This window comes from Notamacropus eugenii, chromosome 5 (assembly GCF_028372415.1).
Source record: "Notamacropus eugenii isolate mMacEug1 chromosome 5, mMacEug1.pri_v2, whole genome shotgun sequence".
NCBI classification, from domain to species: Eukaryota; Metazoa; Chordata; class Mammalia; order Diprotodontia; family Macropodidae; genus Notamacropus; species Notamacropus eugenii.
In genome coordinates, this window is record NC_092876.1 from 425590924 (window position 1) to 425607380 (window position 16457).

The 16457-nt window shown below is 35.3% G+C and overlaps 1 protein-coding gene across 17 annotated transcripts in view; it reads right to left on the minus strand.

The window, feature by feature from the left end:
* The window catches only part of ITSN1 (intersectin 1), a 279156-nt gene that overhangs the window by 245435 nt on the left and 17264 nt on the right, over nucleotides 1-16457 (minus strand). For 4 of the 17 annotated variants that reach the window (XM_072616842.1, XM_072616850.1, XM_072616845.1 and 1 more), the window contains exon 2: nucleotides 8911-8980. The exons of the other annotated variants lie outside the window; for them this stretch is intronic. The gene's annotated coding sequence lies outside the window, so the exon portion shown is untranslated. The remainder of the gene's footprint in view (nucleotides 1-8910; nucleotides 8981-16457) is intronic. 17 annotated transcript variants of the gene reach the window in all.

Sequence of the window (16457 nt, forward strand, 5' to 3'; positions counted from 1 at the left end):
AAACAAATACACTAATGCACTGTTGGTAAAGCTATGAATTGATCTAATCATTCTGAAAAACATTTGAAACTATGACTAAAAAGTCATATCATTTGACTCAATGATATTACCAGGTCTAACCTCCAACAAAAGTCAAAGTATTTACTCTTTACTTATAATTGCACTTTTAATTATAATACTTCAGGTATCAATCAATTCGAAATGGCTAAACAAATTACACCGTATGAATACAGCAACATATATGACATATTCAACAACATCTATATCAGATAAACAACATGATGAATATAACGCTAGAAAAACTGACAAAAAAACTGACTCAGAGAAATCTGAGAACACTAGTATAAAATGATGCAAAGTAAAATGAAAAGAACCAGAAGAAAAAAGAACCAGAAAGAGAACAGAATGACTTAAGACCTCTGATCAATGCTATTAACTAATCTGAAAAAAACTGATAATGAAGCATGCTTCCCATTTCTTGTCAGACAGATATATAATGAAAGGTGCAGAATGAGATACACACTTTCAGATACAATCAATGGGTTGATATGTTTTTTTGACTACTCTTAAGTGTTACAAAGCAGAGTTCTTTAGAGGGTGGAGGAAGTTTTGGAATAGTGATAGTGTTGCAAACAAAAGAAAAAAGAAAAGTGTTATCAATGAATCATTAAACAAATTACACAGAAGTGAACAAAACAACATTCAGAAGGGGATAAACTCATGTTGATTTTAATATATGCCGTTAAAAGGCCATCTCCAGTTGTCCTGATGAATATCTGGCCACTGGACCCAGATGGCTCAGGAGGAGAAGTGAGGCTGGTGACCTTGCACAGCCCTCCCTCACTCAAATCAAAGTCAACTGCAAGTCACGTCATCATCTCCCTGACGTCATGGTTTCTTTGAGCACAAAGAACACACGCAACAACAAGAACAACAAAGTTCAAAGTTTCACATACAATCCTCTTCTCTGTCCCTTGAATATTGAAAGGTACATGTTTGTTAGTATCTGTTAAATTGATAGTATAAGAAAGGGGGTTCCCCATTTCTTTCTCAGTTAAAATAATGTAGTCAGTAAAAGGGCATGATGAAGTTTAAATGTGTAAATAAGATTATCTACATACTGTGGTCACTTTATGCAAAGGTATGAAGTTATTTTACTGGGTCAGAAAGGAACAGCTGGTTGGCTAGCCAAATAAATGAACCATGTGTCTAGGAGTTTAAAACAGGAGACATTAGATAAGTGAATCAGTCCAGTGGTGGGCTCCAGGTTCAGAAGCTGAGGATTCTAGATCCAGAGTTGGACTCAAACACCTGAGAAGGAATCACTCTTGGGAGAAAAGGTTATTTCTCTTTCTTCTCCCTACTTGCCCACTGACCATGTCATTGGAGAGATTGTTCAAGTAGGAGACAATACATCCAACTGAAAGTGACAGGCTGAGAAAAAACATGAATGCAAAAAGACGGTATCCAAGGAGGGCTAACTTCAAGGAGCGTGACTCTTTGACAAACAATGTTAGTTTTGGACTCACTGAAGGACTTCCAGGCCTCAGGAACATGTTACCATAAATCTCATATGTGTAGCTCCCTAATATTGCACTTTATATCTGAGTTCACTTCTCATGAACCTACCAAGATTTGTAGGAGAGTATGCCTTAGGCATTAGGGATAATGTTCCGGACCAACCGTTTTTCACTAGACCATCTTAGTAAATACCTCTGGTAAAGTTTATTAGGCTACTGATAATTAGTGGAAAAGAAATCAGTGGGGGCCTTGGATGAACAGCACTAGAAATCTAGTGTTTCCAAGTCACGTCCATAACCCTGAGGGGTAGTCAGCCACCCCTCTGGGGACCCCAAACTCTAAGTTTGAGTACAAATCAGAGAAGGAACCTAAAAGATATGCAACAATAATATTTTAAAATTTAATTATTTTCTAAGAAATCTAATCCTTACATCTCAGTAAATATTAGCTATTACCAAAGTACTGTTGTTTGGTTTCCCAATTTTAAGAATTGTAAACTACAATTCATTGTGAAATAATCTCAGAAATGATTAAACTACTGAAGCAGACAATCAAAATGTGGGGATAAATTATTTTAAATGATCTATTAAAGGAAATAATTTTGTTTCCATGAGATTTTTTCTGATATAGAAGGGCTAATGGGTAAGAGTGAAAGATCTTTTAAAAAATAAATATGACATAAAAACAAAAGGAATCAAAACTTTGTATAAAGGAAATATCATTAGTCATTGAAAAATATGAACTTCCTACTTAAAAAAAATCAGTGAAGCCTAAAAGTTTGCTTTCTAACTTTATTTTTTTTGGATTACAAAAATGGAAGTATATGTTCCACTGTATTCAGAACTCCACTGCATAATTTTAGGTGTCAAAAATGATTTTGTTTTGACACTGAAAAACAGAAATATAAGTATATATTATTATCAAATGTCTTAACAAAATGATAAATGATTGTTTACAGTAACATAATTCTACAACACATGAAAGAATGAAAAGTTCAAAGTTTCTCTATCTTAGCATTAAAAAAAAATATACATTATTCCCTTGCACTAGCATTTTCATATTAGGCACATAAGAAATAGAGGAAATGGTTTTAACACTAGATAGAAGAAATCAGTTTTATGGCTCCGGTCACTCCCTTTCTCTAAATGTCTGAGAAAGTAATGTGATTATAATTTATGTTATTAAAATAATACTACTAAAATATTTTCTAAAAAATTAAATTTAAAACAATTTATGGAAACTACTCAAAACTTCACATAACTCTTTTTACAAACAGCAAAAAGGATTTTAAATTTATCATTAAACTTATCTTCTTTATATTTCATTGAGGGTAAGCGGCAGCAGCTTTCATTTACTGACCAACTTCTTTGGGCCTCATTTTCTCACCTATAAAAATGAGAGCTGGAAAAGATTTTCTGTATAGCTCTCCCTGTAACTCTAAACCTATGATGCTGTGAATCAGAAACACAGAAAAGGTAATGGCTGGATGAACTTCACTGAACCAGTAACAAGACAGTGAGGTGGCTTAACTTTTATTTTGAATTGTATAAATTTCAACTTTTGATCATAATTGACACATAACAACAAAAACAAAAACAAAAACAATGATTTGATACAGATGGGCACTGTTATTTGGTGTAATATGTGCAGTTCAAAAAACCCTAGTGGTGAAATTTAAGTCATGTGTTCAGATTGCAAGCTAATGGTCTAGAAAAATCCTATAAAAACCCCAAGAGTTCACAGCACAATTCCATTTATTTTTCTTGTTTATGGATTCCACTACGAAATAAGTACAAGACCTAACAAGCAATACAATTTCATCATTCTAGCAAATATTTGCATGTATTACTAAAGCATGAGTAGACAGATGGTACAATGAATGGACAGAGCTCAGGACTTGGGAGTCAAGGAAAACCTGAGCTCCAAAACTTCCTCAGACATTTACACTATCTAGGTGACCCTGAGCAAGTCATTTAACTTAAATCAGAATCTCTCTTCCTCAACAGCACCTATCTCACAGTAAGTTGTAGGCAGTAATAGTAGTAGTAGTAGTAGCAGTAGTTGTAGTAGTAGTGGTGGTAATAGTAGTAGTCATAGTAGTTGTAGTAGGGAGTAGCAGCAGCAGCAGCAGCAGTAGTAGTAGCAGTAATAGTGTGTGCTGACTCAGTAACCTAATTTATGAAAATCCTTTGACAGAGATTATAAAGAGCTGTAAGCAATGGCATTAAAGTAGCATACCTAATTCAAACTCATAATTTTGCCATCAAATTTTTAGATCAGTTAAGAGGTTTCAGTTCATTTTTAAAATTCGAATTTCAAATTAGGAAACAACTGAGAAAGCCAAGAGGAGATGAAATGTATAATAAAACAGTATGAAATATAATTTCCAGATAACAACCTTGATTTTGAGAATAGCAATTCATGTTCAATCTATTATTAAAGCTATTTTGTGGCCTTGGGTTTTTTTCCCTCAAGTTGGAGAAAGCTTACTTTAAGATATTAATCTTAGCTTCAAATGGCATCCTAGATCATGACAATTTTTATTTATTCATCCCATAAACATTTTTAAGAAATAACTAATATAGAAATCGTGTGCAAAAGTAAGAAGTCACACCTATATAAGCACTTTACACTTACACAATACTTTCTCAGCTCACTTACTCATCACCAAAAAAACAAGATTCAATAATACCTTACAGATAAGGAAACTGAGGTTTGGGGTTATTTAATGTTTTGCCCAAAGTCACAATATTCAGTAGGGAATCAGAAGCTAAGCTTTCTGACTTAAGTGTACTTTCTACTACACCAAGAAAAAACCACTCCCCCCATTCCACCCCACTCCCATTCATCTCAACCTCATGCCTGTACTATGAGTCATTAAAGATTTTCTTTACCTAGAAGTGGGTAAAACTGTTGGCCTGAGGGTAGAAAGATGGTCATTTGTCTGGTTTAAGAAACACCCATCTTAGTCAATAAACTATGATTCCAAAGACACATTTTAGGTTGGTAATAAGAACTTCGTGGAAAATTCAACTGGGGGGTGAGTAGGGGGGGTTCTGAACCATAGAATGTCAGGATTGTTCACCCCTTGAGGGAAGCAACCTTGAAAGAAGTTACAGGCTTTTGTAAATTACATAGATGACTAGGGGCACAGAGAGATTAAGAGACCTACCCATGGTAATTTGGTAAGTAAATACCAGGGGCTGGTCTTGAAGTCAAGGTTTTCTATCTACTCTGCACAATGACTCTTGGTTTTGAACTTCAGCTTTGTACAGTAAGCTCACAAAGCATATCACTGAGGACAAGGTCAGATCACGCACAAGACTAACTCCAGCTCCCTTGAAGTTTTTCAAGATCTCTAGAGAAGATGAATGAAGCAAGTGAGGATGAGATAAGTCTACCCTGAAAGAAGAGAGAAATCTTTGTGGGTTCAGTAGGGAAGAACTTTTCTCAGCAAAAGAACCAACTGTAAAAGCCGAACTTTTAATCAACACTTTTGAGAGGTCAAAGGAAGCAGCTGAAATGTCAACAGAAGAGTATGAAACCTAAGGAAGGAAACTTGGGGGAACAGATAGAAACTCTTTAAGTCAGAGATCCTCTGCCTAGAGAAAAGAATAGTAAGCAGTTTACTTGGCTTGCCCTCAGAAGAGATAAAAGAAAGAGGAGAAGGTTCTATGTGTACAAAAGTACTTTAAAAAACTTTTTTGTAAACTATGGGAATACCCACAGTTTGAGGAATGTCTGAACAAACTGTATATAGTATGTGAAGGCTAAATATTGTTGTGTTCTCTCAGAAGAGAAGGAGATTTCAGAGAAACCTGGGAAGATTTGTATGAAGAGTGATATAGTAATATTATAAAACTAAAGAAGGAAGGAAGAAGGAAGGAAGGAAGGAAGGAAGGAAGGAAGGAAGGAAGGAAGGAAGGAAGGAAGGAAGGAAGGAAGGGAGGGAGGGAGGGAGGGAAGACAATTCTGAAAGACTTAAGAACTATGATCAACCATGTTTCCACGGGACTGAATGACAGAGAAGTGATAGACATATACAGAATAAGACTATTGTTTTTAAATGTGACAAATACGGGAATTTGTTTTATATATTTGTTAAGAGCATTTTTTAATTTCCTTTTTTAGGAGCAGGGGAGATGAGAATAAAAAAAGTTTGGTAAATAAAAAAAGAATTTAATTTTAAAATACACAGAAGAGATCAGAAGAAAAGAGATAAAGAATTACAGACAAGCAGGAAAACTTTGAAAGTTAAATGTTGAATTTACTAAATATTTAAAAAGAAAAGCAAATTGTACATTATTGACATCTGCAGTTCTATATTTCCATTTTATATTCTATTGTTATGAGTATGCAAATGCCTATTTAAGTTCAACATGAAAAATAAATTTAAAATACCAGGCAGTTACTCTAATGAACAGCCTCACAACTTTTGGTTCTAAACTTACGTCATTTCTAATAACAATAAAACATGTCAAATATCTGGGCATCAAGCTACAGAAAAACATACAATACCTGAACAAGGACAATTTTTAGACAATTTTTTTAAATTAAGGAAAAATTAAAGAATTACAAAGCTACTTGATGGTCATGGGTAGGTCAAAATAGCATGGAAAATAACAATACTACCCAAATTAGTCTACAGATTTAACATAATACTAATAAAAATGACAATCATTTACTTGGTAGAATTAGATAAAGGGATAACAAAATTCATATGAGAAAATAAAACATAAAAATTTACTACTTCATCCCTATAAGGCTATAATGATGCTGATCTGGCAGTTCATCCAGAATTTAGTCTTACGGGACACTGCAAATTTAAATGACTTGCTCACTGGCACCCAGATAGTGTATGCCAGAGGCATTTGACTCCAGATTTCCTGATTCTGAGGACTACCCTCTCCAACCACAATACCAGCAAAGGAAATTGTTAAGAGAAGGGCAACTACATTCCCTCATTTGAACCTAAGAGATTAGAGGTAGATTAATCCAACAGCACAACACACTAAGGAAGGAATTCCATTGGTAAATTAAAACAGGAAAATTGGATGACAGTATGGTAGAAAATGGAACTGAATCTACACCTCACAACAAACACTATTTTAAATTCCAAATGTATCAATGGTTCAAATATTTAAGAAACAATAACATGTTGCAATTAATTTCAATAAACATTTATTAAATGGCTACTACGTGCCAGATGAGCCAAGCACTGAGAAAGCAAAAAGAGGCAAAAGATACTCCCTGCCCACATGGAGTTTATAATCTAATGAGGGAGACTATGCAAACTATACAAAACAAGCTACAGACAAAATAAATAGCAAATAATTAAAAGAGGGGAAAGCACTAGAATTAAGAGGGGTTAGGGAATTTAGTGGGGACCTAAAGGAAGCCTGGGAGGTCTGAAATCATAGCAGAGGAGGTAGAGCATTCCAGGCACAGAGGACAGCTAGAGAAAATGCCCAAGAGTCAAGATGCTGAGTGTCTTGTTCCTGGCTGTTACTACATCAAAGAGTATGTATCCAGGTATAAGACGACTGGGCTAGATTATGAAGGGATGTGAATCCTAAACAGACCATTTTGCATTTGTTCCTGGAGGCAACAGGAAGCCTCAGGAGTCTATTGAGTGGGGAGGTAACATGATCAGAACTGTGGGAAAATTACTTTAGTGGAAAATGGAGAATGGACCAGAGTGGGGAGAAGGTTGAAGCAGGCAGACCCAGCAAAAAGCTAGTGCAATGATCCAAGTGTGAGTTGATGAGGGCCCGCACTAGAGTGGTAGCAGTGTCAGAGAAGAGAAGGGGGCATATTTGAGAGATGTTGGAAAGGTGAAATTAGCAGGCCCCAGAAACAGCTTAGATATGGGGGGTGAGAGATTCTAAGGATCCAGAATGACTCCCAGGCTGTGAGCCTGAGGGACTGGAGGATATTGCCCTCTGCAGTAATGGGAAAGGGGAGGAGTGGGCAGAGGAAGAGAGGGAGGTTTTAGGCATAAAGATAATGAATTCTGTTTTGGACCTGTTGTCTAAAAGGTAGCTGGGAGAGGTGAGAGGTCAGGAGAGAGATTAAGGCAGGGAAGGCAGGTCTGAGAATTGTCAGCATAAAGTTCATAATTAAATCCATTGGAGCTGATGACAGAGTAGCTGGGTGATGCAACAGAGAGGGTGAAGGGTTTGGAATCAGAACACCAGAGATCAAATACGGCTTCAGACACTAGTTTTCTGACCCTGGGCAAATCATTCTGCTCATCATTTCTGATAGCACAATTCTATCACAAGGGCAGCAGGGTGGCAAAGTGAATAGGGTGCAGGGCCTGGAGTCAGGAAGACCTGAGTTCAATTCTGACATAAGATACTTACTAGCTGTGTGACCCTGGGCAAGTCACTTAACCCAGTTTGCCTCAATTTTCTCATCTGTAAAATGAGCTAGAGAAGATAGGCAAAATCACTCCAGTATCTTTGCCAAGAAAACCCCAAATGAAGTCACTAAGAGTCAGACATGATCAAAATACATGAATAATGAGATCACCAACTGAAGAATTATATAGGGAGAAAAGAATGGGACCCAGGACAGAAATCTGAAAATTACCTACAGTATGATCTGGAGAAAGATCCAGTAAAGGAGAAAGAGAAGGCATGTAAGATAATGAAATGTGTCTACCAAAATAAAAAGAGAAGTGAAAATTACTCATTTATCAGAAGACATCAGAGAAAACAAATAAATGGATTACATTATATTCAATCCATGTTTTAACATTATAGTAATTCAACTTGGACAATCAAATTCTGCAAAAAGAAAAAAATGTACAAGATAACTAAAAATATAAAGCCAATAAATGGATCTTCTTCAAAAATTCATAATCACACACACAGATACACACACACCAAACCCACAAAGCAATAAAAACAGTATCTGCAGTGTCCCAATAGAAAAGCAATCACTTCTCAATTGAGAGAGAAAAATAGTCATTGTCACCGTGTCCTCTCTTATTACTTCCCAATCCCTTACAAACGTGTTTCTGACCTCGTCACTGAACTGGAACTGCTCATTCCAACATTAGCATAACCTTTTCTCAACCCTCATTCTTCTTGTCCTCTGGGCAGCATCTGACACTGTTGACATCCCTAGCTCTCCCTAGAAATGCTATTTCTTCGGTTTCTTCCTATCTACTGGATTATTCTTTCTCAGTTTCCCTTGCTGCATCATCCCCCATATCCTGTCAAACTGTGGTTGGACCTGGGCCCTTTTCTCTCCTCTCTCCACACTCTTTTGGTAACCTCGTAAGCTTCTGAGTTTCTTTTTCTTCTCCTTCCTGCTCCCTCCTCCCTACTTTTTTTTTGGTCAGGAAGCAGCATGAGCTCATTGAAAACACAAATAACTTACCAAATGTAATCTAGACCATGCTGTTCCTCATATTCAGTTCTGGGTCCAGCTCACTATCCATCTGCAATACCTGTCAATCAAAAGAAAACCTAACTCAAATGGAACCCTAATATTTATCACTTTTATTTTGTCACCCTAGCCAGTCTAAGAGATATGAGATGCAACCTCAGAATTAATTTTAATTTTCATTTGTCATATTATTCATGATTTGGAACAATTTTCCATACTGATCAATGATAATTCTCATTTCTTCTTCTGAAAATTGTTTGTTGTGGTTCACAAAGGAAGAAAGCTAAATAAAGTATTAGCATCCATACAAAAATGCTCCAAATCACTAACGATTAAGATACATGCAATTGAAAACAACTCTTAACGTTTCACCTCATATTCATCAGATGCACAAAAATAACAAGAAACAAACATTTTTTCAAAAGGTTCAAGAAAATAACCACATTAAGATAATGTTAATAGAACTGTAAAATGATCTAACCATGCTGGAAAGTAATTGAAAGCAAATTCCCCAATATCACTAAATTCTGCCTATCCTCTGGCCCAGTGATACACCAACTAGTCCTATTCTCCAAAGACATCAAAAACAGAGGAAAAGGCTGCACATGTGCAAAAATATTTAATACCAGCTTCTTTTGTCACAGTAAAGACCTGGAAACAAAGTAGGTACCCATTAATTGGAGAACGGCAAGAAAAATCTTGGTACATGAATAAAGGAATATTATTGAGCATATTAAATAATAAAAGGAATACTTTCAGGCAACCTAGGAAGACTTATGTGAAAGGATGCTGAAGAAAGTGAGCAGAGCCAGAGAAAAAAAATGTAACATAAAGAAAAACACCTTTGAAAGATTTAAAGAGATAAATGATTTACACATAAATAGTGATATCTTAAAGTAAACTAGGGGAGAACTGTCAGGTCTATGCATAAGGGAAGAGTTTATGACCAAACAAGAGATAAAGAGTGGATTACAGGAAGTAAAATAGATCATTTTGATTACATGAAATTAAAAAGTTTTACAGAAACAAAAACAAATGCAGCCAAAATTAGAAGGAAAACAGAAAACTGGGGAAAAAATATTGCGGCAAGCTCTTCTGATAAAAGTCTCATTTCTCAAATATATAGGTAACTGAGTCAAATTTATAAAAATAACCATCCTCCAACTGATAAATTGGTCAAAAGACATAGACAGTTTTCAGAAGAAATCAAAGCTTAGAGTTATATGAAAAAAATGCTCTAAATCACTAATGATGAGAAAAATGAAAATTAAAACAACTCTGCAGTACCAATTCATACCTATCAGATTAGCTAACACAACAGAAAAGGAAAATTGCAAATGATAGAGATGTGGAATAATTGGGACACAAATGTATTATTGGTAGAGTTATGAACTAGTTCAACCATTCTGGAGAACAATTTGGAATTACATTCAAAGGACTATAAAGCTGTGTATACCCTTTGATCCATCAATATATATCTCAAAGAGATCAAGAAAAAGGACCCAGTTGTACAAAAATATTTTATAGCAGCTTTTTTTTTTTTGTGGCAAACACTGAGAAACAAGGGGATGTTCATCAATTGGAAAATGGCTAACAGCAAATGATTGTGATGGAATGTTGTTTAGTTGTTTCAGTCATGTCCGTCTTGACCCCATTTGGGGTTTTCTTGGCCAAGATATTGTAGTGGTTTGCCATTTCTTTCTCCAGGTCATTTTATAAAGAACTAAGACAAAAAGGGTTAAGTGACTTACCCAGGGTCACACAGCTAGTAAGTGCCTAAAGCCAGAACTGAACTCAGGTCATCCTGACTCCAAACTCTGCACTCTATTCACCTCATCACCTAGCTGCCCTTGTGATGGAATTGTACCATAAGAAATGATGAGCAGAATGGTTTCAGAAAAACCTGAGAAGACTTACATGGAATTATGCAAAGTGAAATGAGCAGAACCAGGAAAAACATTGTACATACTAATAGCTATACTGTGAGTATGATCAATTGTGAAAGACTTAGCTACTCTGATCAAGATAATTCCAAAGGACTCATGATGAAAAATGGTATCCACCTCCAGAGACAGAACTAATGAACTCTGAATGCAGACTGAAGAATAACTTTTGTACTTTATTTTTACTGTTTTACTTTGTTTTTGTTTTCTTTTGCAACATGGCTAAATACAGAAATATGTTTTGCATGAGCTTGCCTTCTCAAGAAGGGGAAAGTGGAAGAAGGAAGAGAATTTGGAACCCCTGATTTTTTAAAAATGATTGTCCAAAAAATGTTTACATGTAATTGGGAAATATTTAATGAAATAATTTTTTAAATTCTTTTTTAAGATTTAAAGAACTCTGAACAATATGATGATCAACCACAATTCCAAAGGTCTGGTGATGAAACATGCTACCTTACCAGAAAGAAAGATGACGAATTCAAGATGCAGAAAGTAACATATATTTTTGAACATGATTGAAGCAGGGATGAATTATTTCACTATTCATATCTGATACAAGGGTTTTATTTTCTTTCAGTTAGGGAAAGGGAAGAACTTTTGATAGGGTTATCAAAAGGAAAAAAGAAAAGAAAAAATTCTAGTCATTAAAGCACTTTTAAAGGGTATAGTAGCAAAAAGAACAAACATCAATAGGAAGACAAGTAGAAAAATTTTAGAGATAACATGCTAAATTTATTATCTGTTTAAAGAGAAAAGAGAGCTGCTCATTACAGATTTGGAGCCTCATGTATTTTGTGCCGGTAAAGTTCAGAATAAGAAAAAAAAGAAAAAATTATTTCAGTCCTCTGACCACTGAACCTATGGTAGATGGTTCTTTGTATTTATAAATTTGTATCATCCTCAATATGCCTTTGATATCAGACCTTTCTTCTTTTCCCTAATCAATTGCTTCTTTTCTAGTTTTATGTATTAGAAATTGTCCACCTTGTACAATTATTTCTAAGAAAGAGCCTTTAATAGGAAATAGATATTAACTCTTCCCCTAATTCCTGCTGTATAAGGAATTTATTATTTCAAAAAAAAGTTCAACACGTACACATACACACTACAAATTACCATTAAAAAAACTATTGGTAGTTATAGGTTATATATGTTACTTTTGAAATTGTGAAGGAGTGAGTTTTAGCTTTTACATCCAGTCTGTCTAGTCTAAAAACAGAAAACCAAGGACATATTTGGCACTGAATAGTAACTAAGGCAGTTTTGGTCATAATGCCTCACCTTTCTTTTTCTTCTTTTCTTGCTTCTTACTTTTCCCATCTATTTTATTTTTCCTACCCTTTCCTCTCCTTCCACTGCTTAGTCTCAATGATGGCTAAGGAGACTATGGGCTCCGCCTTTACTTCTGACAGCCATTATAAATAAGAAAAAAATATATATATGCATATAATATGTAACCCTAAGCAACACTTAATACCCATGTCTCATTTTCTTCATATTTAGGTGTTTGTTAAGGTGTGAATCATGATTTAAAGAAATTCAAATTCAAGGGAATAAAATTTCCTTTAAAAGCTTATATTAAACTTTCCTTACAAGTTAGCCAAGATGGTTTCATGAACAGGAGGCAGACCACCGAGATCTCATCTAGTTACTTAATTCAGCAAAAACCTGAAATTTGTAAACTCCTTAAGCTTAGGGAATATATTTTGTCCTTTTGCATCCCCAGTGTTCAGCAGAGTGCATGCATGGCATGTGGTAGGTGCTTAATAAATGTTTATTGATTGATTAGAATTGCACCACATCAAAAAAAGTTCAAGAAATCCAATAAAAAACTACATTGAAGGACTTGTTCCATCTTAGAACTGCACAAAAGGTCAGCCAAAAGCCCTTAATAAAAAAAATTAGAATAAATAGGAATAGGAAATAAATAAATAGCAATAGGAAAAAGCACATCAAGGGACAGAGCTCAGCCCTGGCACAACACCCCAATTCAGGAAACTAAGACAAATGAAAAAACACTGAGAAGTATTAAAAATTATTTCAGGTCTAGCTATTCACTTAGTGATCTCATCAGCTCCCATGGATTCAACAATCTTCCCTATGAAGACGATTCCCAGATTTGCCCAGTCATAACCTCTCTCGACCTCCAGTCTCAAGTCTTCAAGTGTTCATTGAACATTTCAAAATGAATTTCCCATAGGCATCTTAAATTCAACATGTCCACAACTAAATTCATTATCTTTCCCCTCCTCCTAAACTTATTATTACTATGGAGAGTAAAACCATCCTCCACACTAGGGTGCCATCCTAGACTCCTTTCTCTTACCCCCTTATATCCAACCAGTTGCCAAATCTTCCCATTTCTACCACTATTAATATCTCTTGTCTATGTCCCTTTTTCTCCTCTGACACTGAGACCACTATGGTGCAAGTCCTTTTCACCTCAAACCTTCCCTACTGGTTGATCTCCCTGCCTCAAGTTTCTCCCATTCCAGTCTATCCTTCACTCAGTTGTGAAAGTGATCTTTATAAAGTTTCATTTCCCATTTCACCCTCTTATTCAATTAACTCCAATGGTTCCCTATCACCTCTAGAATTAAATTTTAAAATCTGCTTTTTGGCTTTTAAAACTCTCCATAATTTGTCCCATTTTTCCCTTCCTAGTCTTCTTGTTTCTTATTGACCTTCCCTCTAACATTCTGACATACAGTGACACTGGCTTCTCCCTGATGTTCCTCACATAAGACACTCCAGCTCCCATTTACAAGCATTTTTACATTTTTACTTTACCTGCTGGAATTCTCTCCCTCCTTATCTCTCTCTCCAAATTTCCCTCACTTCCTTCAAGTCTCAGCTAAAATCCTACATTCTGCTAATGCCTTCCCTTTGTTGATCACCTCAAATTTATTGTGGATATGTTTTTTGTATACAGTTGTTTGCATATTCTTCCCCCACCCCCATTAGACAGTAAGCTCCTAGAGGACAAGGAATATCTTTTAAACTCTTTGCATCTTCAGTGCTTAGAACCTTAGCAAGGTTCAATTAGATAAGAATTAGATAATTACAATAAAAGGAGACTGGGCTTAGGTTGAGAAGGGTTTGAAAAGGCAAAAACAGTTTCTATTTTATCCTACAGGTAAAAGGGAGCCTCTGGAGATTATTGAGTAGAAGAGTGAAATAATGAGATCTGTGCTTCAGTAGTCGGCACTTAATAAATATTTGTTGACTAACAGCAACTCTAACTGCAAGCAACGACTCAAATAAAAGTGAATTTTCTACAAGGACTACATTCACAGAAGAAATAAAGTAAGAGATAAAAATAAGATAAAAGTTCTGCAGGAAAGAATTAGGAGAGCAACTTAAAAGAGAAATTGTTAAATATTTCTCTCCTGAAAACTAAAATAGACCAATCAGAAATCAATGATCCCGCCAATCACTTCCTCAAAGGAGGCTCAAAAAAGAAGCTTCAAAAATGTTCCAAACAAAATCCAGAGCTCTCATGTCAAAGAACAAAATACTCCAGGAACACAGAAAGAAATAGTTAAAATATTAAGGCATAATAGGATCAAAGAGATATGGCAGCTACTACCATAAACAAGATCTTGGAATACAATATCCCAAAAGGCAAAAGATAATAGGCTTCCAATCTAGAAGAAGTTATTCTAAAAAACTGAATATAATCCTATGGGGAAATAGAATGGACATCTATTGGAGTAGAGGACTTTCAAGAATTTTTGGTGAAAACCAAAATAAAAACCAAGTAAGAAGTATGAAATACAAACAACTGGGTCCAGAGAATCTGGAAAGGTAAATTTATTTCAGCAATTAGAAGGGACTGTATAATGATACAGGACTAAGTTATAGTAACAGGGTAAAGAAGCAAGTGTCCCTTCAGAATCTTAATGTGCTCAAAGAGTACGGAAAGGGTAAATTAAAAAAAGTGAGCCCTTGAGTGTGTAAACAAACTATAAAAACTATAAACAAACTATAAAAATAGCTGGCATATTTATGGTTTAAGAAAAAATACTAGGTGAATCTTATTAGATAAGCATTACTCTAATATCTACCTCCATTTCATATTTTAAAATTACTACAAATCAGCTAGATAACTAAATAGCACTTTGTAAAATGATTCCTCTGCACAGAGAATAGCTACAACAGTGACGCTGTTCATTAAGAGAGATAGTTGATAACAATTGAGAAAGCTTTTCTCAACCACACATTCAAGTAGAAATTCCTTGCCTCTCCCATATCAATGAAATGTCAATAGTTACAGTGTTTCCATAATCTTTTATTTTATACAATGTTTCCTAAGTCAAAATAGCTCTACTTGAGTATCTAAAAATAAGCCATAATAGCTAGTGCAGAAATATGTTTTGCATGGTTTCATATATAATGAGTAAGACATTTATTTTTAGGAGTGTTAAGGGAGGGAATTTGGAATGAAAAAACTAAAAATAAGTAAAAGTTATGTCCAGAAAGAATTACTTTTACTCTGACTCCATCATCAAATACTTATTTGTCAGACAGCATGGGGTTACAAAGACCAAAAACGCTTGAGAAGCTTGTGTTAAATCATGCGAGACAACATACACAAGTGTAAGTATAGCCCAGGAGGGATTGGGCAGGTGGGCTTTGTTGGGGCACTACACTAGAAGGCAGACCCCTAACTACTACTCGTTCCTTTATTAATTCTCATCCTGGATTTTAATGCAATCAAAGGGCATGTTTCTGCTGTTTCCTCACAGATTAATAGAAAGGGACAAGCTTTCTAAGTAGTTAATTAGATTTGAGGACCTACTGCCAGTTATACAAAATAAGAAATAAAAAAAAACAAGTTTCTTTTGCCATGAAGTTTCATCTTTTAGTATGAATCACTGATTTCACAGAATTAGATAAACATCCGTGTTTCCTGAAAATACAATTTATTAACATTATAACAAGTAATACACAGACATTTACATAATTCAACAATGTATCAGTTGTGAGAAAATCCAGAGCCACTAACCATCATCGGCAACTGCTGATTTTACAACTATGGAAACACACTAGAACTATAATTGGACCATTCAGCCCTTTTTAGGGTGGCAGTCAATGTTCCTTTATCTACTTTATCTACTCAAGAAATCTTTCTGAGAGTATCTTCTCCACAGGGTGAGTCCAGTTCAGTTCTCTCATATCATCTCTTCAAACACTTTCTTTGACAGTTAATTCACTCTCTCAGGAAAGAAGTTCTCTTAGTTCTTTCTGTGTCTCAGTGTTTCTTCAAAACTCTCTCCAGAAAGACAGTTTAACTACCTAACATTCTGTAACTACCTAACATTCTATTTCTGCTCAAAGATTCAGTAACAATATCCATCGTCTCTACGGGAGAGGCTATTTACACTAGGGTTACATAAGTATACATGTACAGACGCAAAATAAATATAGTGTAATTAGTCAGAAAGAACACTAACAACTGGATGTTATAAGGAAAGGCTAAGAATAGAAGATGGTCTTGAGGTGAGTTTTGAAGGCTCTGAGAGATTCTACGAGGTGAAGGTGATGAGGGAGCTCATTCCAGGCATGGTGGGTAATTGGTCGGTACAAAGG